The sequence below is a fragment of the Hylobates moloch genome, unplaced genomic scaffold (genome assembly GCF_009828535.3).
Source record: "Hylobates moloch isolate HMO894 unplaced genomic scaffold, HMol_V3 SCAFFOLD_11, whole genome shotgun sequence".
Lineage (NCBI taxonomy): Eukaryota > Metazoa > Chordata > Mammalia > Primates > Hylobatidae > Hylobates > Hylobates moloch.
Window position 1 is genome coordinate 88,307,957 of NW_026652286.1, and position 22,793 is coordinate 88,330,749.

General features: G+C 44.8%; 1 pseudogene; it reads right to left on the reverse strand.

Annotated features, from left to right (window-relative positions):
• Positions 1-2,132: 2,132 nt before the first annotated feature.
• Positions 2,133-2,964, reverse strand: LOC116476209 (ferritin light chain-like; annotated as a pseudogene).
• Positions 2,965-22,793: the final 19,829 nt, after the last annotated feature.

Consider the following 22,793-nt stretch of genomic DNA (forward strand, 5'->3'; position numbering starts at 1 on the left):
CAAAAAAAGGAACACACAAAAACAAAAAACAACAAACAAACAACAACAAAAACCCAACAGAAGATCACGGCAGCTGTAAGTGAGACATGGCAACCTTGCTAAGCAGGGATCTCAAGTCCCTATGGTCTGAGGACAGATGTCCCATAAACCCTCATTTATATTGGGTGGTTCACTCTGCCATGGGAAGGTTATCTTGCTTGTGCTGGAAACCAGGGGAGCTCATATGGGAGGCCTCCTCTCTAAAGCTTGCCCCATGCCCAGGAAAGGAGCCCCACTCCTCACCTCAAGGGGATACTGTTTAAATCCAGCATTTGCAAGCCTTTCTTCACAGTCCCGACCTACAGCCCTTGCTGCTTCTGTTCCTGGTCTGTACCTGACCCTCGGCTTTGCCGGTCCGGTTTTCTGTTTGCTCCAGCCAAACCTCTATCTTTAATGCCTTAGTTTCTGCTTCTCCTGCTTCCAGTTACCTTTTTCTTCTTTTTCTGACTTACAGCATTCATTCATTTATTCATTCAAGTTCCCTGTTCCTAAAGAGCTTGTAGTCTAGAGACACGGCAATTGCACAGTTATTGGTTATAGTTATGAAAAATGTTACACAGAAAAGCCTGAAGATGCTATGGAAAGGTGCACAACTTCCTCTGGTGGGTCTGGGAATGCTTTCTAAAGGAAGGGAGTTTTAAACTGTCCTTTAGAAGCAAGAAGAAGGGACTCTGGGAGGCTGGGATGAGGAGGCAGGGGGGACATGAAGAGTCTTTCAGCCTCAAAGGAACAGCACGGACAAGGGCCCTGAAGCAGGCAGGGCTTATCTGTGTCTCTCCTCCTGGCTCAGCATGGCCCACCCTGTCTACACAGGAATCAACAGCTGCCTTCCTCAGCCTGAGAACCTTCCCTTTTGTACTGTCATGGAAGCCATGTGCACACATCCTGGAATTCCCAGGATCCTGCCCAGTCTTGGCTTTTGATCTGAGCATTGAAGCGGCAGTTGTAGGGAGTGCATCTAGGGAATTCGAGATCTTTATTCTCTACACTGGGCCTACATGAATGGGGAGTGGGCATTTTTGGCCTTGGAGAATTCATCCCAGGCCCTGGTGTTCCTTATGCTCCCCAACCCTGACTCTTTGAGCCCAACCTTCTCTGCCCGGGCTTCCAAGGTAAGCATCTGCATCTAACGCAGTGCCTGACTAACAGTAAGCCCTCCACAAATGCTAGCTGATTTGATTAGATTTGATCTGGGTCAGTGTAAATAGGTGCAGGAGGAGAAACAGAAGAGAGAAATCAAAGGATGATGACTATAAGGGGAGCCGTGATGTAATTTTAACCTGAAAATTGTCTGTAAATAGTCTGCACAGTTTATTCAAACCTCAGTCTTTCATAATCCAATTATATGCAAATGCCCCTGTGGTCTTCCTTACCTTCTTGAATACCTGGATAGAGCATTTTGGAGAACGACAGTAGAGCTCCTTGACGTAAGAAAACAAAAAAGACAAGGAATTCGGGATCTTTGAGTTGAAAGACAACAGCAGTCGTTTAATACAAAGTGGAGGCTAGGTGCAGTGGCTCACACCTATAAATCCCAGCATTTTGGGAGGCCAAGGCAGGAGGATCTCTTGAGTCCAGGAGTTCGAGACTAGCCTGGGCAACATAAAAAGACCCTGTGTCTACAAAGATATAAATAAAAAATTAGCCAGACATGGTGGCACTCACCTATGGTCCCAGCTATTTGGAAGGCTGAGGCAGGAGGATCACTTGAGCCTGGGAGGTCGAGGCTGCACTGAGCCAACTTGGGCAACAGTGTGAAACCTGGTCACAAAAAAATTAATGTAATACAAAGTGGTCGCTTCTCCAGTGGAGACAGCAGTCTTCAAACCTCCTTACACATCTGACAGGTTACAAGCATTGCCTTATTCCATTTTTGGAAATTGCCAGCTAGTAGAAATGCCTAATGTTGAGGCAGAGTTGTCCTCTCTCTCTTTCTCTTTTTACTGCAAAAAGTTTTAAATCCATTTGGTCCAAGTCTTGAGAAAAAGCTCCAAAGTGGTTAAAAAGCTGCCTAGTGGCTGGAAGGAGAGGCTCAGGCAGAAGCCCTGACACCTGAGGGGGATCCTTCAGAAGTTTTTGGGCCCAGTAGGCTCCTAGTCATGCTTGAGGGTGAGCCTTTGGAAGAGGAATTTGCCCAGCCTGGCCTGGGGGCCAGCCAGCCTATCAAGGTTGGTCAGGTGGTTGTCCACCTTCTTGATGAGTTTCACTTCCTCATTGAGGAAGTGGCTCTCCAAGAAGTCAAGATATGGAGGTCTGTATGGGCAGAACCCAGGGCACGAAGATCTAAAAGAGCCTGGTTCAGCTTCTTCTCCAAGGCCATGGCAGTTCCCGTGGCATCCAGGGTTTTACCCCACTCATCTTGAGGTGACTTATGGATGTCCTGGAATACAGCACTGCTGCCACACTGGTTTTGTATCTTCAAGAGATGCTTGGAGCCCTGCGCTTCTCCTTGTCCAATTCATAGAAGTGGCCCACAGCTTCCAGAGCCACATCATCATGGTGGAAACAGAAGCCCCACGAGAGCGGGTGGAGGAGGCTCACCGATGCAAATTGACCAGGAGGTTGGCGGCTGCCTCCATGTCGGTGGAATAATTCTGATGAATCTGGGAGCTCCTCATTGGCTGGCAAGAAGGAGCTAACCACAACAACTGTGTGGGCTGATCCCAGAAGCAGGAGATGGCCAAGAAGATGATCCCGGAGTTTGCAAGTGAAGAGGAGACTGGAGGATGCTCGGAGGCTGGAAGAGAGGGAGTCCCCAGGTCTGTTCCATCCAAACACTGTTGAAGAAGAAACATATCCATGGGACTGCTGAACACTCTGCCTGCCATTTCTCTTATTGGTGTGAGTTCTGTTTTTTGAAACCCTTTCAGTTAAATTTGATTCCTTTTCGATATGATTTCCATTTGAATGTTGGAAGATGGCCATTGAGCCTCCCCAAGATAGAGAACTGCCCATGTTTCCTACCACGCTGTGGAGCCCTGTCTTGCTGGCTCAGCTCTGCACAGGCTCTGCGACCATGGGAAGGAACATTGAGAGCCCTGAATTGCAGGCATCTCTGGCCAATACTCCCAACCCCATCACTAGGCCATATCTGGTCATGAGGACCAAGTCATGCAGTCTAGCTCCTGTGACTGTGTTTATTCTCTAATTCCCAGATTTCTGTTTTGTCTCCCTGCCTGGGATCCATTACCTTGGATTGGGGCCCTATCTTACCTCACAAGGCCTCCCTAGGAGTAGAGCCAAACCTCTGTCCCTGTAGGTGTGTCCCCAGCAGTTGCTGCCAAGTTCTTCTGCCTGCCTTCTCCTTGGCCCCTTGCCTGCTGCCACACTCCACTGGTCCTTTCTGGTCCTGTCTTTGACATGAACTTCCTGCATGGCCTTGGATTCCTTGTTTTCCAGCCAGCAAATGGAATGAGTTTTAATGCATTGGTGGATTTAAAAACTAGCCCCATCTAAGAATCACCTGGGGGAAACTTTATAGAGTGCCAGTGTCCAGGGCTGGAACTGGGATGAGAAATGAAAGGTGCCTAGCATGCAAAATGTAAAGTGCATCCCTCTCTGGTGCCAACCCTGCCCTGGGAGGGCCCTGAGAGTGACTGTCTCCTTACATTTGCTCCCGTAGGAGCCTGGCTTGCTTCACCCTGGCCCCAGCCCTGCCATTACCAGGGCAATAACACCGGAGATTCTAATCTATGTGGTCCAGGAAGAAGTCCCGACAATGGTATTTTGAAAAACTAGGCAGGGGTTAATGTGTGTAACCAGGGTAGGGAATCGCTGGACTAGGTGGTCTCTCAGGGGTCTGTCACCCAGCAGAGTGCTCCAAGACCCTGGGACTCCTCACTGCATTCTTCTACCCATGCTTGGGCTTGGGACTTTGCTAATAGCTTGTGATGTCCTATTGTTTCCTGGAAAGTATGTCTCATCTCATTTCCAAACTCCCAGCCAGGCCCAGTCAAGACCATCACGCCCCCAAGAACCCCAGGCTAACCAGGCCTTTGTTCTGACCAACATCTCCATTTCCAAGCAAAGCCTCCCTTAGATAGCCAAGGTTCCAAACCCTCCATTCTGTTGGCTCGCCTTTGGATATGTTCCAGCTCCCTGTACACGTTGTATGTGATGGGATGTGGAGACTTTACAATACTGAAGTATTCTGGTACATTCATATTCATTCATTCAACAAGCATGTGCTGAGGACCTGTCCTGTGCCCTGCACTGTACTATTTGCTGAAGAGTACAAAGATAGAGTGATATATTTACGCCTAGGGTAGCTTATGGTACATCAGCATTTCCCCAAATGTGTTCTGATTGTTAATGGATGTTATACAAAAGCAAAGCAAAACAAAACAAAACAACAAAAAACACTTCCTGGTAAAATGATTTAGGAAGACCTGAGTTCAAATAAACAGGTTTCTTTATTGCAGGACTTCTCAGAATCTTTAATTTGCTAACATATACTGTGTATCTCCGTAAGGGAAGCTCAGTATAATATAATTCCCAAATATATTTGACCATCCACTTAACATGAAATATTCCAAAAGGCCCTTTGGATAATGCTGTCATAGAATGATAAATCTGGAATCAACTGTAATTCTAGATATGAGAGCTCTAGTAATGGGATCCAAGGCTGCATTAGCTCTTTGAGCAGCCACATCACCCTGTTGACTTCTCAGGAGCTGTAGGCTGGCTAAAATGCTTGGGTCTTTTTTCACACAACCATCCTTAAGTAGGTCTTTCTCTTTCACTACTTGGGCTATCGACTTTTTGGAAGTGGAATATAAGGCCTATCAAGTTTAACTTTATTGGTTTGGGGCCAATAAAGTTAAAGGAGTTACAGAGGTTGAGATCTTTTTTATCTGAGTCCTGCCCGCCAACATATCAGCTGGGTTTCCCTGCTATGTGTTGCCTACAGCGTAAGTGAGTAGGCCTTCTTTATCTTCATCCAAGCCTCCAAAGAAAGTGGTGAATGTGACAGATCTCTGTATCACAACACTAGAAATCTTCCTTGGAATTGGCATTGATCCTTTCACCTACACTGCAGTCATGAGCTGTGTAGCAATGTTTCAGTCGACCATGGACCACGTGTGTGACAGTGGTCCCATGAGACTATAATCTCATGTATTTATTGTGCCTTTTCTATGTTTAGTTATATTTACATATACAAATACTTATCAATGTGTTACAACTGCCCACAGCATTCAGTACAGTAACATGCTGTACAGGTTTGCAGCCTAGGAGAAATAGGCTAAACTCTATAGCCTAGGTATGTAGCAGGCTATATATGATCACTCAGGTTTGTGTAAGTTGACTCTATGATGTTCGCAGAATGACATGATCACCTAATAACCCATTTCTCAGGACGTATCCCCACTGTTATCGATGCAAGACTGAATTAGTGTGCAGTCATTCAACAAATTCACCTAGCTGAGCTATAACCCTTAACTGGACTCGTGGCCCTCCATCTGGGTCGAAGGATAACATGAGAGTTTTTGGGAAATCCTTCATGGATATCCATATTCCTTTAGTCTACCAGTCTGGTTATACTTCCAAAAAGAAGAAAATTAGGCTAAGTCAAAGTTTATTTTATTTTTGTGATTATAAAAGTAACCTATGCTCATTAATAGAAAATGTGAAAAATATAGGCATTTTTAATATTAATTATATTATGAAGAAAATTAAAACTGCCCAGTGTCAAACCACCTAGAGATAGTCACAGTTAACTTTTGCTATGTCTCCTTCTTTGTTTTTTTGAGACAGAGTCCCACTCTGTCACCCAGGCTGGAGTGCAGTGGCACCATCTCAGCTCACTGCAACCTCCTACTTATTGAGTGTGTTCCACGTGTCAGGTGTAGTTCTAGGTGCAAAAGAAAACACAAAACACTCCTCCCTCAAATTCCTGCTCTCATGGAGTTTGTATTCTAGTTGAGGCTTATAAATAAATAAATAAATAACACAATCTCCCAGGATTCAAAAATATCCTGCTTTTTTTTTTTTTTTTTCTCCCAACTTGACCTTATGTTAGAACTATCCTTGGAATGACTTTGTGTTAATGAACGCAGGCCAACTTCTGATGATTCCTGTTTTCTTTACTAAATGTCTGCAACCATCTCTTTAATGGGGCAATCTTTTTTTTTTTTTTTTTTTTTTTTTTTTTGGCAGGGTCTCACTCTGTCACCCAGGCTGGAATACAATGGTGTGATCTCAGCTCACTGCAGCGTCAACCTCCCAGATTCAAGGATCTTCCCACCTCAACCTTCCAAGTAGCTGGGACTACAGATGCGTACCTCCGTGCCTGGCTAATTTTTTTTTTTTTTTTTTTTTTTGGTATTTTTGTAGAGATGAGGTTTCTCCATGTACCTAGGCTGGTCTTGAACTCCTGAGCTCTTGAGTTGGAGAGGAGTTCCTGTCTCGGCCTCCTAAAGTGCTGAGATCACAGGTGTGCGTCACTGTACCTGGCTGTTTTCTTTTTTAAGAGATAGGGTCTTGCTACGTTGTCCAGGCTGGACTCAAACTCTTGGGCTCAAGTGATATTCCTGACCTCAGCCTCCTAAATAGCTGGGACTACAGGTGTGCACCACTGCACCCACCTAATAGTGCAAGCTAGAATTTTGCGGAGGGTTGATATGACACTTACCAAGTTATAGTCTCCAGAATGCAGCCTTTATCTCTCTTCAAAAATGGGGACAAATGTGCATATCTCCAGTTACTGGATACCTTGTCTTTTTCACTATTTCTCCAAGATTACAGATTATAGTTCCCCAGTTTTACCTTTCTGGGATGCAATTTGTCCAGGCTTTAAGACTTGAACTCATTTACAGGTATTCTTTTATTATCTCTCCACTCATCATGAGCTTCAGTCTATTCCTGAGTTTTTTCTACTCTTCCAAGATTGAAGATTAGTCTTCTTGGTAGACAAGGTAGAAGTAAAAGGAGTTGCAAAGTTCTGTTCTCTCTCTGCTGTTAGCATTATGTCACCTGCCACAGGTAGTGATTTCTTCTCTTCTTCTTGCACTCATCTTGAAGGGGGAAAGGCTATGGGAGAATCTGGAGTAAAACCCTTTTATTTTTCATTAGTCTATTAACTCTCAGAAGAAAAAATCCTGACAGTATTCTTGTAGGACTGAGTTAATGTGCTGCCCTTTTGTATTTGCCTACTCCCTCATTTTACAAATAAGAAAACTGAGTATTATGTTCAGTAAAGGGCATTGCATAAATCGGACCCTAAACCAGAATTATAGTATTTATTTGAGTCAACCTTGCAGTATCTGAGAGATTAAAAAAACTTTGCAAGAAATAGATCACTAGGGGAGAAAAAGGACCTCAGGAGAAATTTAATTGAGAACCCCTCTCACGGGGAGAGGACAATGGATTTCACTGAATGAGCCTCAGATTGTAGCAAGTTTTCCCTGGTTGCAGACATCTCACGGGGACCATTCTGGTCTGTTCTGCTTGGGGGAATGGCAACAGCCCACTCCCTTTGCCTTCAGCATAGGGCTCCAACATAGGAATCCAAACAGCTGGCTCTTCTCCATAGGCAGCCACCCCAGCCCCATCTCTTCATTAACCGAAACCCTTCCTCAGGGGAGCAGTGACAGCTCCCTGTGAATTGGCTATTGGCAGTCATGCTGAGGCTTCTAAGCAGCTCCTTGTTAACCTTGAAAGATGACTATTTTAGTTTTCTGGAGTCTCTGTCACCACCTGCAGACAGAAGCAGATGATTTAAGAGGTGAGCAGGTAGGAATTCTGTGACCTTCAAACAGAGATATCCCCAGAATCAGTGGACAGAGTCAAATCACTACATGACTGTCTGTCTTTGTGTCCTGGCTTTGTCCCCAGTCCCTTGTGTTAGATAAGAGGTTTTGTGTTGCCCTCTGAAGGGCTGGGATTACTAGGCAAGCTCAGAAGGCATCTACAACACTATTTCTCTGTAAACAGCCTTTGCAAATGCTATGTTAGTAACAGACCTGGGTGGATGCCATTTTGGCATTGAAAGTGCCATCTTTTAGGGCAAAGGCAGTGTGGGTAGGCACATAAAACATAAAATCCAGTTAATTTAGTCTATTTAAATGTATAAATAAATAAAGCTATTCCACTAGTGCATTTTCTAAACCCAAACCAGGAAACATAAAATTCTCTATAATAAATAATAAAATACAAACTTTGTTTCATTTTATAGCCAGAAGAGTCAGAAGAAGGCCAAGGAAGAGGAGGAAAAAAATGAGGAAAAAAAGAAAAGAAAAGAAAGGAGGTTAGAGATGAGAGGAGGAGAGGAAGAGAAGGAAAGGGACAGGCCAGTTAGGCATCGTCTCTAAGGGTGCTGCCTCCTTGATCTTCTGTCTCTGAGATCATACCCATCTGCTTGTTAATACCTGAGTGGATTCTTGACTCTAAACTCTACAGGGACAGCAACAAGATGGATTACTTCAAGACTTACCTAACTTCCTGGAATGAACAATATGGTTTATTTATAGTTAACTGCTGCATCTAGGAGACCCGTAGAACTCTGGTTGGGTCCTGTCCCCCTAGCCAGTTTGGTTTGATATTCTCTGAACCCTCTTCTTGTCCTGCTGGATCAGCACTGACCACAAGTCTCCTTCTGCAGCTCCTGCCGGTGTAATTTGGACCCGTCATTTCCTTGCAGTAGAGCTGATAGGCCAACTGCAGAACCGTAGTCTGCCTCCAACTGTTCACTCTAGAGTATACAGATGTCTCCCTGTGTTTCTTCTACTTTAGCTATTTCGGCTATTTGCTGTCACACATATCCATGCAAATGCAGGACTTTCGCGAGGTACAATTCTCTTCCAATGTAAACCTCTTCTGTGAATGCCTTCTGCAATAAAATCCCTCTACAAAATGTCTGTCGATGTCTGTGAATGTCTTTCCCAGCTGTTGTAGAAGGGGTTTTATCGTCTTCCATGGGTTTAGACAGGAAAAGAGTAACTTTTGGGTGAAGAGCTGCCTGGAAGACTTCCCCCTTCCATTAGTAGCTCTTTCCTGTATGGTTGCATCCTGAGTCCAACCAGCAAATGGCCCTCAGCCACAGCAGCTGTGGCTAAAGTTAGTTTTGTTCTAATTAACTATTTCCTTCTTACTTACACAGAGCCCGTGCTTTTCCACTTTCCCTTGATTCATGACCTTGTTTGCCACCAAACATTGTTGGTCCTACTCAGCCTGTTATGCCTTCCATCCAAACAGCATCCATTCTCAATGCCAGCCCAAGCCTCAAGATCTCGGCTTCCTTTGTACTTAGTGCACTGGCCAAGTTTCTATCACCTCTAATTTTCATCTAGGTCCCATTTGTACTCTGAGGCCTAGATCATCCCAGTACTTTCAGATTCTAGGATTTTAACCAACACCCACCTGGACCATGTTAATCAAATCAGTTTGTTCCAACAATTTTTTTTCACTCCCTTCCTAGTGCCTATGACTAACTTGTAGCAGGCCCAGTGTCCTCATTAAACATAAATGCTTAGGGTTGGGTTAATACCACAGACGAAACCATCCTCTTTCTTTCTCTCCCATTTCCCACCAAAATCAACTGCTGAACATTTACCAACATCATTAATAGCTGTGTCTCCTTTGAGCTGTTCAGGATAAAGCCTTTTCTACACAGTAGAGAATGCATGCATGCAATCATATTTATTGATTTTAATCTACATGGGGTGCAGGAGAGGGGAGAGGTATATTTCCAAAAATTTAGAGGTGTTCCAGAAGAAATAAAATCATTAGGATTCTATGAAGTTTGGCTAAATAATACGATCCCCTTGCCCATTATAAAAATAGTCTTAGACTAATAGTTCTCAAACTTTAATGTGAAGAAAAATTATCTGGAGATCTCATTAACATGCAGTTTCTGATTCAGTAGGCCTATGGGACAGCCTCAGAACAAGCTTCCGTGTACTGCCAATACCACTGGTCCCACCAGTCTGTAGACCAGCCATGAGTAGTAAGGAGCTAGTGCTCCTCCCACACTGGGCTCTAGACTTGTTTGCATCCCAGGTTCCTCTTACCTACCTGAGATTTACCATTTGAGACATGACAATATTGAACTGCCTGATCTCTTATCCCCTCACAATGCTAAAGTGCAAGGTTCTGTATACACCCTTCTCACCTCACATGTCACCTCTTCTCTAAAATCTTCCCCAGTTCTCCAATGGAAGTTCCCATTCTGAGTTCCATACTTCAATTCAATTCCATTTAGAACAGTTCAACTCAATTCAGAAGCCTTCACTGAACATTTTTTATGTACCAGGTGTTTTCTTTCTTTGAGACTGAGTTGATGAGGGTGCTATTAACCAAAGTGGAAAGTTGAGTTATATAGATGGAAGAGGAGACTGGAGGAGAATGTGTAAGCAAGTTCGTATTTGCCAAAATAGGTGTCATATTCCTGTAATTTGTAGAAATGGAGAGATAGTGTGGTATGGTAGCCTCTAAAGGCAGACCATGCATGTTTGGAACTCACCCCTATTGTTCATAAGCTGTGTGATCTTGTGTTAGGTAACCCCTCTATGCCCCCATTTCCTGATTTTAAGATGAGGATAATAATGGCACCCACCTCATGGAGTTGTTATGTTGTTATGAATAAATGAGGGCTGGACGCGGTGGCTCATGCTTGTAATCCCAGCACTTTGGGAGGCTGTAGAGGGCAGATCACGAGGTCAGGAGATCGAGACCATCCTGGCTAACATGGTGAAACCCCGTCTCTACTAAAAATACAAAAAATTAGCCGGATGTGGTGACAGGTGCCTGTAGTCTCAGCTACTCGGGAGGCTGAGGGAGGAAAATGGCGAGAACCCGGGAGGTGGAGCTTGCAGTGAGCAGAGATCGCACCACTGCACTCCAGCCTGGGTGACAGAGCAAGACTCCATCTCAAAAAAAAAAGAAAAAAAAAGAGTAAATGAGGGTTACTACTTGTAAAGCACATAGACTGTTATTGGTACATGGTATACCAAAGAAATGTCTTTCCAACAAATATATGTTCTGGAGATGTCATTCAGAAAAAGTCCAGGTAGGAGATATGGATTTGGGAGCTGTCTGTATTTAGGAGCAAAAGATATTTTGCAGAGAGAATGTAAGCTGCAAAATGAGTGGCAAAGAAGGAAGAAATGGATTCTTTAGGGGATACCAATATTTAAGGGGCAAGCAGAGGAAGAAGATGCAATGAAGGAGACTGAGGAGTGGTCTCAGAAGTAAAGATGACCCAGGAGAAAGTGAAAACAGAAGCTCAATAACTAGAGAATTTCAAGAAAGAAGTAGCGGTCAACAATGGCCAACACAAGATCAGGAATAAAACAAAGCTGTTTGTTCAGATGGCTAAGAAAGCAAGTGTTAGACCACATATAATTTTTATTTGTGTCTGTCTTCACCCCTAAGCCATGAGTCCTCAATGTAAGGGGTCAAGTTTGTTATTCAGCTTTCTATATCCAGAGGCTAACACATGCCTACAGCATAGCAGGACGTTCTCAATGTGGTCAAAATATTATTTTTGTTATGAGACTCTCTAATGACTCCTGTTCCTTCGAGGTCCACTTCACCCTGCTTGTCTATTGAATAATGAGACAGTACACAAAATTGAGAGAATCTCATTTCCTGTCGTGTCCTTTTTTCTTGGGGGGCCCCCAAGGAGAAGACGAGGCCAGTATTTCTTGGTACTGGGGCATCTTTTAAACATGAGACTGGATGATTGCAGAAGTTGAGATGAGGTTATATGAGGGCTGGGATGGGGGACAGCTGTCTGGTAAAAATCTCAAGGGAGATAATCTTCTTGGGGTTCACAGCATCTTTCTTTCAGCCTAATGTGCACTAGCAGGGTCCCACAGCTTGTGCGCTGCCTGGGCCCCCAGGTGGGTCTGTTTCCAAGGCTCTATGGTAATAACCATCTTCACTCCGAGAAGAACAAATGCCCATATGTTGTGGAAGAAATTCCTCTGTTGACTAGTAGTTGGGTTAGCCCCTTCCCCAGATTCTAGGAGCCTGGGTGGCCACTTAAGGCAATGGTGATGGCAGAGCCTGAGATTCTCGTGGTGGAGTTCAGGTAAGGGCAGAGTGGAAAGTCCTGGGCACACAGTTCTATGCTTGTTTAGGCATCTGCAGGCTTGTGGGATAAATTAAGAATGGCAGGAAGAGGAGACGGTGAGCCAGAGGAAGGAGGGGGAGTGTGTGGGTTACAGGACTGCAGAGCCCCCTGCTGAGAAATTGTAATTCTGGCCCTGTGGACCAGGTAAGAGGGAGGAAGTAAGAGGGGATGATGGGCTGGGAAAGTGGAGGCGGGGGGGGGGGGGGGGGGGGGGGGGGGGGGGGGGGGGGGGGGGGGGGGGGGGGGGGGGGGGGGGGGGGGGGGGGGGAGCTCTGATTCATTCTAGTGTTGACAAATAGGCTGGATTCCTTTCACTCGGCTGGACTTTGCCCTTTCAGGATGTACAGCCAGCGTCAGCACACTGCTAATGGGGCTTTGAGAGTCTCCTTTTGATGAGCACGTCCCAGAAAGCAGGTATTAGCCATTTCTGCTGGGGAGGCAATGAAGGCATTTGCAGCTGAAATCGGCTTTTCTGGCTGCCCTAATAAAGCAGAGACTTTCAAAGCCCCATTAGCAGTGTGCTGACTGCAGCTTTACATCTGGACTAGCCCAGTTTAGGAGGGGAGCGCTGAGCACTCATATCCTGAACCCCAAGGAACAAACTGCCTCTGACCAAAGCTAGCTACTTTTTCATCGATAGACTGTGGACGCCATAGGAGAGGAACCCTGTCTCCCTATCCTTGGGATGTAGCTTGGTGCCTGGCACAAAATAGACTCCCAATAAACGTTGATGGAATTGATAAACGAGTTTGGAGGGGGGTCAGCTACGAAAAGGACCTGGAGCACCGCATTATGGACAGCTCCAGGCCCTTGGTGAGTGCTTCATATACATTTATGAGATGGATGACCGACAGGTAGGACAAAGAGTGGGTTGGGAAGTGAAAGGAAAGGATGATGTGAGAGAAAAGGAAAAGGAGCTCCTCCCTTTGTCCCCCACCTGCTGAATTTTCTACAAGTAGTAGACTTCATAGCCTTCCATATCTCCCCAGAGAGAAGCCAGAGGAACTTTTTCTTGTTAGGCCCCAAAGGTGAGGAATGGCATGTGGGAAGGAGGACCCCTGGTTGCCAGGCTTTTTTGCAAGTTCTATATGCTGAGAAATCAACATAGATGGGAAGGATTTTCACTTTCTAGGTGATGTAATGGCGTCTCTCATAAGTATGTGCCTTTTGCAGGTCCACAAACATATGAATGAAAGAGCCAGAGTTCCAGTCCAAGTCGGTGTGCCTTCTAGGCTCGCAGTCTTTCTCCCCAGCCACCTCCAGTATTCCCTCTGACCACAGAGCCCATGAGGAGTGTCATTCTGAATGTTCACTGACTCTAGACAGACGGTCTTTTCCACCTGTTCTACAGGTGTGCACACGCCCTTCATCAGAAAGCAGTCTAGAAGTGGTTCATCTCCACTTTCCGTCATCTTCTTCCTCTTCCATGACCCAAAGCACACTTCTGGAGGATGGGTGGATGGACCAGCACGACAGCTAGCTGTTAGTTGCCAATTTCTATCAGAACAGATAATGTTTCTCCAGGTGGATGTGCCTTCCCCACCTCTCCTCCTATCTTTCTGAATACTTTCTGGTCTGGTTTCAGACCAGATCTTGCAAGAAGCTCTGTAAAGGAAAATACGCAACAAATAATAAGTGGAAGGAAATGGATAAATGCATAAAGACCTAGCTGGCCAGAGCGGCCTGCCCTCATGGGTTTATCTCACAATACCTGTCTTACTCATACTCTGCCTGGTCTCAGGGAGGCCCTCTAAGTCACTGGTGTGTGACTGGGGCTCTTTGCCCGGTCGTTCTGCCATTTGAAAATTTCCAGTCAAGATTTAGTCACTGCACATTTTTGAGAGTCCTCTAATCAGAGAAATTAACTCTCATCAGACACAGGAATTAATCTTTGTTAGTGTTGTTGTCAGTCTAACTTTGCCTTCCTCAGTGCCAGACATGGAGAGAGGGACGCCTTCACAGGGAGCTGCCGCCACCATTGGCAGAGGACGCAGGCAGGTCTTCACTGAAAGAATCGGGGGTGACCCCTGCTTCTCCCTGAGTTGAAGGGTGTGTGGGATCCCCGAGGAATTCTCCAGCGTTCAGCCCTGGGCTGTGCTATATGCAGGGCTCTAAAAACGCTGGCTGACTTGAATGTGTGAATACAGTTATGGCACGGAGGGAGGGGAGGTGCTTTGGGAAGGATACCACAGCAAAATGGGAACCAGCTAAGAATCAGATGACAGCACACGATGAGGGGCGGCGGAGACAGGGTTCTTTACTGGTTCACCAGTTTGTTAAAAATACAGACCTGTTTTATTTCTTATTTATTTATTTTTTGACAGGTCTTGCTTTGTTGCCAAGGTTGGGGTACAGTGGCACGATTTCAGCTCACGGCAACCTCTGCCTCCTGGGCTCAAGTGATCCTCCAGGTAAGGAGGCTACCTTAGCTCCTAATTCTTGTATTTTTTGTAGAGACAAGGTTTTCCCATGTTCCCCAGGCTGGTATCAAACTCCTAGACTCAAGCAATCTGCACGCCTCGGCCTCCCAAAGTGCTGAGGTTACAGGTGTGAGCCACCATGCCTGGCCCAGACCTCTCTTTTGAAGTCATCTTTCAATGGGTGTGGGTGTGGAGTGTGTGGCAGTGAGGGTGGGGACAGACCCTTAGTTGCATTTGTGGAAGTTTGGGACCAACTTCAAGATTCAGAGAATCATAGCCATTTTGGTTGTAGGGAAACTATAATGCTCAGAGAATCAGATTCCTGCAGAGTAAATAAACGTGATGTTAACACCATCATCCTTAATATATATTTCATATCCTCTCATTTGCTCATGAAAAATATATTATGTAGACTTGTCTATTATCATCATATTCATTCACCCACAGCACTTGATTTTGCTAGTGTCAAGCTATCTCTATATTCAAGTCAGTAGTCATCAGCTATTGTCATCAGCATTCTAGAACATCTTTTCACTTTAAGTTACATTTTCTTATATACGTGTTTCTTTGGCAAGATTAGAAAATTTGGAGGCCTTTGTTTCTGAGTGAGGAGTAGTAAGGAAAGCACTGGGAACCAGGAGAGATGACTTCCATCTTGTTTTCTCATGGCGTGCTCTGTGACCTTGGGAAATTCACATCCTCTCTCTGGTCAGTTTCTCCATCTGTAAAGTGTGGGTATTAGAAAAGATGATCTCTAAGGTCTCTTCTAGTCTTTACTTTGTCTGTGAGTTGTTACTGAGAAAGTAGAGCAGAAAAATGGGCTTAGATATCTATGGCCAAGAAGGAGATCAGAGTTTCTGGATAATTTAGGACACAGTGGCCAGCATATAAGTTGCTCCGTGGCCACATTTCAGAGCCGCAGGAGGATCCCACCTGGATAGGGCTCTGTTTCATACTCTCCATTTCTTGGATGATTGCTTTCTCTGCTACTGGGATGAAAAAAAAAAAGAAAAATCCTCCAAGACAAGTCACTTTCTCATTGGCCTGTGACATGCTACATGAACCATCTATATTATGGATGCAACCATGGATGCGGCCAACGTTGATTCATACCTTGGTGACCTCATGGATCACTGACAGCCATGCCACCTGGCAGGCTGCCTGGAATTCACTGGGGCCTGTCAGAAGCCCCAGCTGCACCTCCATTTTGCAGGCAACCACAGGCCTGGCTTTCTACCCTTGGGTTTCAAGCCTACTACTATCAGTCTAACGAACAATCACATCCTCAAATCAAAAGTCAGGAATTCTAAGAGGAGCAATGCTGCTCACGGAACTGAGTGGTGACTTGCAGAAGGACAATGAGATAACAACGTCTCTTTCAGACATCTTTTCATAATCCAAAGCCCTAGGTAGCCGATAAACAATGCACCGCCAGCCAGGCTGAGTTCTTGCTATCTTGTTGACTGAAGCATTCATTGTGAGGCTTCCTGGGCATCCTATTATGGGGGAAAGGAGGACTCTGACCATTTCTGCATAGTGTAGATTAATCTGAGGGCTGCATGACACCTTTGCTTCATGGTCTTTGTCTCATCGGGTGTCGCGAGGGAGGGTGAGTTGCTCTCTCTGGTTTTGGACACTTGCTTTTTGATCTTTTTTGCTGCCTTTGATTTTTTCCTTTTGGCTCGAGGAAAGGTGGGTTGTCCCGGATAGAGCCTTGTGCCTGGCTTAGCATGCCGTGTGCTGGAGGAGCATAACACTGAACATTCACCAGTGGGTCCAGGGCCAAGGTTAACAGATCTCCTTTCCTGACCTTTATGAGCAAATGATCTCAGCGGACCGAACTAGGCACACAGCTATAAAATGCACCCCCCCAAAACACAAACACCTCTACCACCACCGCAGTTCTAAAACTCCTCCCACAAATCAAGTTGCAAGAGATTGAGGAAGGATTAAAGGGAGAGGTGACTGAGTAATAAAGGTCAATGTCATTTTCTGAGAACACTAGCACTTAGAGAATATTTGGCACCTGACAAAGTGGCCATTTCCCAGACTTGTAAATTGATCCGTATGTAGGGCCTGAGTCTTAAAAGAGATAATACCACACGCTTCAAATATAATAGACAGTGGGACTAAAATAAATTTAAATAAGCTTTCCCTTTTTGTATTTTTTCTGTGGTTTTATGAAAGTCAGCAAGCAAGGCTACAGAGGGAAAAGCAGTAGTTTTGAAATCAGACTGGAATTTGAGTTCCCATAATTTCTATGTTCCTGTTTACAAATCTCTAGAGTGGGGCTGAGTCAGGTGGCTCGTGTCTGTCGTCTCAGCTACTTGGAGGGAGGATCACTTGAGTCCAGGAGTTCGAGTCCAGCCTTAGCAATGTAGCGAAACTTTTTCTTCCCAACCACCCCCACCTCTGAAAAAAAAGAAAAAAAACTATAAAGTGGGAAATAATAGTACTTTCTTCATTATTGTTGTGAGGTTCAGGGTGTATGTAAAGGGCATGGCACATAATAGGTGCTCAGCAAATAAAAGTGTTACTTATTCAGGAGCAATATATATATATATGTGTGTGTATATATATTTGAGATATATATCTCAAATATATATATCATTTTATATATATATATCTCATATATATCTGAGATGGAGTCTTGCTCTGTCGCCCAGGCTGGAGTGCAGTGGTACCATCTTGGCTCATCACAACCTCTGCCTTCCGGGTTCAAGCAATTCTCCTGCCTCAGCCTCTTGAGTACTTGGGATTACAGGCATCCACCCACAAGCCCAGCTAATTTTTGTATTTTTGATAGAGACAGTGTTTCACCATGTTGGCTAGGCTGGTCTTGAACTCTTGACATCGAGTGAGCCGTCCACCTCGGCCTCCCAAGATGCTGGGATTACAGGCATGAGCCACCATGCCTGGCCTTGAATTGCTTTTGTTGCCCTTTCTGTCCAGATTTGCCAAGAATCAACTATCTAGGCGTAGTAAGAGATTGAGTCCCTGCATGGCAAAAGGGGCTAATTTTGCTAGCCTGGGGTTGGGAGTCTTTATGATTTGTTGTGGAGATGGGCAACTGCCTCACAGCCAGTAGGGAATGAACACTTTTTGTATATTCCTAGGTAGGAAGGAACAGCAGTGGCTTGGGCCCTGCATCTGGCGTAAAGAGGAATGCTGACCAACCTTTAACAAACTCCCTTAGGACCAGATATGTTTAAGGATTCAGAATTTTTCAGATTTTAAAAAAGTAATATGGACTGGGCATGGTGGCTCATGCCTGTAATCCCAGCACTTTGGGAGGCTGAGGTGGGACCAACACTTGAGGGCAGGAGTTTGAGAACAGCCTGGCCAATACAACGAAACCCTGTCTCTACTAAAAATAGGAAAATTAGCCAAAGGTAGTGGCAAACACATGTAATCCCAGCTACTTGGGAGGCTGAGGCAGGAGAATTGCTTGAACCCGGGAGGCGGAGGTTGCAGTGAGTCGAGATCGCACCACTGCACTCCAGCCTGGGTGACAGAGTAAGACTCTCAAAAAATAAAAAATTTAAAAAGGTAATATGGTACAGTGAGTGTATATTATGTAAGACCTACAGCAGAGTTTGGGGCAATAACTTCTGAGCAAAAAACATTCAGATTTCTGTAACAAATATTTCTCTTAAGTGGGATAAGTGAAGCCTACAAAGAAACTCAGGTCAGGTCAGGTTTTGCTGCCAAATGAGTTACGAAAAATCTTTTAGTATTCAGAGCTTTTTGGATTTCAAAATTGCGTTTTGTTGATTTATAGAGATGATGATAAATAATAACAACAGTTGCATTTAATAAATGTTTTCATTGTGTCAAGGTCTCTAAGTGCTTGGCATCTATTTTCTTACTTGTTCTGTAACAGTCTTGTGAGATTGGTAGTATTGTTTTCCTTTTAGGGATGAAGAAAATGAAGCTCAGCGATATTAAGAAACTTTCTCCAGAGGACACAGCCATTAAATGGCAAACCTAGGATTTGAACCTATATCCACCTGATTGCAAAGCCTATGCTGATAAAAATCAATCAATGTTTTTCCCTGCATAGTAGAGGTTGCCTCACCTTAGAGTCAGAGACTTTGTCTTGTGGATGATAGAACATTTGCTAGGCTATTTTAGCCCCATGATTTGAGCTGGGCTGGAAGTGTCCTAAACTGATGAGTAGTTGTGCCGTATAAAGGGATAAGAGGTCAGTGGGAGTGGACGATGGATGGCATAAACCTAGCCATTGCAATATGGGCATGCTGGCTGTATTGATGCAAGCCTGACCCAGACAGACTTTGACCTTGGTTTGATCTCCCACCATTCAAGAAAAGCTTCCTTCAGCTTCAAATGGCCTTACTTGGAGCTCAGCTGTGCAGAAAGGGTAAGTGAGCTGTCCAGGCCCAGACCAGGCCTCATCTCTCTGTGTGTGACTTCTATTGTTTGGGTAGAATACTACAGAAAAAAAAAAAATCCTAATGAGCCTTAATACGGGAGGAAATGGCCATCCTAAAAATAACGCCAGGCCCTGTGGAGTAATGACATCATTAGGCAACTCCAGCCTAGAGGGATTCTAAGCCCTTTTGACTAGACATTTTATTTTAGCACAAGATGTATCAAGTAGATCTATTATGCTTGTCAGCCCAAGCCAGGGTTGCAAGGCAAGAATTAAGTGAAAGGCTCGTGTGAAGGGCCATGACACTTCCTTTAATCACATTTTAGATAATTGGAATAGTTGCTGTTTCCAAATCTTTGGCTGGGCAGTCTTCATGACCACAACAAAACACATCTGGGAAGAGAAGAAACTCTAGCATCTGGAGAGGACCTGACAGTTTAACTTAATTCTAAGTCTTGGGGAGGAGAAGAGGCCTGGGGAACTGGATTAACCAAGAGCTGCTGACAAAGACGGAAGTAGATGTCATGGAGAATTCCTCGGCTCTGCGATTATCCTCCTCTTTTTGGCTGACAAGTGAGCAGAAGGTTTTCTTCTTCCCATGGTTTTTTTCCACTAACAGGTTCCTAGGATCACGCATCAAATAACAAGGCTTTATCATCTTCTGTTTAGCTTTCTCTACTTGGCCATGAGCTCAGGGAGGCCAGGATTGGATTTATCCATTCCTTCCTCCCCAGCACTCAGCATAGTGCCTGCTGCGTATTGTGATGCTCAATAAAAATGTGTTGAATTACTTTGGGAGGTCATGGCAGGAGGATTGCTTGAGCCCAGAAGTTCAAGACCAGCCTGGCAACATAGTGAGACCCCCACCTCAATTAAAAAACTATATAGATCTAGATCTAGATTTTATATATATATAAAAAAACTAATATATATAAATTTAGATCAAATGCCCATGAATTAGTTTTGTAAATGGTGAGGGACTATTTTGTACATCTCTGTTTGTTCACTTGCAAGAGGTTATTATTAATGTATCCTAGCCCCAGGAATAGAAGGGGAAGCCAGTCCTTCTCCAGCAGAGCAGTGAAATGTGCATTGGACTAGGGGCAAAGAGACCTGCATGCCATGGCTTCAGTCAAGTAGTTCTAACAACTCAGGGTCCCTTCATGTAAAGTAATGATAAAAACTCTTAGTATCTCCTGGCTTCACAGAGGGACCAGCAGAATACATGACATTAAACCTGACTGTAGTATGGAGACAAATCAGCCTGCTATTAAAACTCAGGCCTAAAGATTCTTTCCCTTTTCCATTGCACTGATCCTGGACCTCTCATGGGTTCATTTCCCTGAGGAAGCAGGGCAAGTGAGGGGTGACCACTCTTCATGTGGTCTGGCCACATGCCTGGCCATGCACTTGGTTTTCCCCAGAACAAAATGTCTGTTTCAGCTCCCTCGTTCCCTCCCTCCCTTCTCTGCCCTCCTTTCCCACTTGCAGTCCTCACTCAGCCTTCACCTCTCTTTGCTCTGGCCCCCTGGGGCCTGTCATAATTAGAAAAGGAGGAAAGGGGGGAGCCATCCTAGCCCACCAGGGTTTTAGAGGGAGTTGGGACTGCGTGCTGGGGACCCAAAGCTGCAAAGGTTTCAACGTCTTTCTTCCCTTTTAACCTGTGACTTTAGCAGGCCCTGTGCTAAAGTCTGGGAGAGGCCAAGGCCAGGAACACATGCCTTTGCATGTAAATATGTATATAGCAAAATGTGAATATGTGCACATGTGTGTAAAGATGTGTATGGATGTGGGTATGGATTAATCATGTGTTGTGCTTCTGAAGCGAGAGCAATGCAGAAAAGGATTCTTTTTAATCCAGAAACTTTAATCCATGTCATCTTTGGGGTACAAATTCTCTGGGGAATCTTTTTGTACTTACCCCTCTTTCTTTCCTCACCTCATTGCCCCCAGGCTCTCCATTCTACCATAACAAAAAGGAAAGCAATGGTTGGAGTAGATAGGGGAGGCCTCCCAATCCTTTCTCACTCCCTCCAAACCAGGTGTTGGCTTGAGATGGCACCATAGTCGCTTGCAGGGGGTGGATGCTGGCTTCCCACCTTCTGCGGAGCCACACCACAGTCTCGCGCCTGTGCTGGCATTTTCCTGAGCAATGCTGAGGGGATCATTAATCTGTCTCCTTGCTATTTTTCTGTCCAGCCCAAGGGACGACTCTGGCTTATAAATCAGCTCAGTATGAAGTGGGAAAATAAAGAAAGGGATACAGGAAGGAGGAAAATAGCCATTGAGAAGCATACAGATCTGAGGTGTGAGACCCAGAAAGTGAGGAAAGAAGGAAGAACACTCTTTTGAGGAAATAACATGGAGAAAAAATTATACTAACATGGCAGGGCCAGATCTGGGACAAAGGAGATCTTGAATCTGGTCTTCAAGATGTTATTCTAAGCTTCTTGCTTTAGCTAATCTCTCTGGGCTACAACTAGGCCATCTGTTAAGGTGGGATCCCACCATGCACTCACTCAGCTTTGTGCGTTCCTGGAAATTAGAGCATGTGCGAAGAAACAAAACAAATTCGTACAAGCAAATTATTAAAACCTTACATATTTCCTCATGCAAATTAATTAATACAACGTACTGATACTGAAGATTTCTAAGCAGCCCTGTAGGAACTGGGAGGCAGTGCAGTCAGTGGGAAGGACATGGGCCTGGAATCAGGCCACATAAGGATTCTCTCCAAGTCTCTGTCCAGTCCGTTAACTGTTGGCCAGCACCTCAGTTTCCTCATTCTTTAATATACTTCTGAACACCAAACTTCTGCACTGATGGAAGTTGTCACCACAGTGATATGAAGCACTCTCATTCCTCTCAGTGATGCTTCTACATCTTGGCAATCATTCATAGGCACCTCAGCTTGAAGGGAGAAAGGGCTGCCTCAGTGTGGGCCATCACTGTGGGTCCCAGCTGTAGCCCATTGCTTTCTAGGCCACATGCGCTTGACCAATCCCTTCTGGGACAAAGTCTGCTCTAGGGGCATTGATATTTGCAGAGGCAGTTTGGTGGCTTAAAGAAGAGGTCTCCAACCCCAAGTAGGAGGTGAGTGGCTGGTGAAGCTTCATCTGTACTTATGGCCACTCCCCATTGCTTGCATTACCGCCTGAGCTCCACCTCCTGTCAGATCAGCCATGGCATTAGATTCTCATAGGACCATGAACCCTATTGTGAACTGTGCATGTGAGGGATCAAGGTTGCAAGCTTCTTATGAGAATCTAATGCCTGATGATCTGTCACTGTCTTCCATCATCCTCAGATGGGACCATCTAATTATAGGAAAACAAGCTCAGGGCTTCCACTGATTCTACATTATGGTGAGTTGTATAATCATTTCATTACATATTACAATGTAATCATAATATAAATTAAGTGCAAAATAAATGTAATGCACTTGAATCATCCCAAAACCCTCCCCTGCACCTCCAGTCTGTGGAAAAATTGTCTTCCACGAAAATGGTCCCTGGTGCCAAAAAGGTTGGTGACTGCTGGCTTAAAGAGGTCAGCCTCTAGAAACAGAAGGGCTTGGGTTTAAAGCCACTGGTGAACTATGTTGCCTCTGGGAAGATCCTGAGCCTGTCCTGAGGCCCTATAACTGCATCTGTGAAATGGAACCACAACACCTGCCTTTTCTTGTGAGCATTAGGGATAGTGTATGGAGAGCACATAGGACAATTCCTGAAGAACAGAGACACTCAGTGAAGGACAACATTTACTATTATTGGACCACTGGAGTTGAAGACTGCAAAAGAGGATGAATGGGAATGAATACACCCCTCAGGCAGATGTCTCACAGAACAGGTAAAGTTTGTGTGCTTAC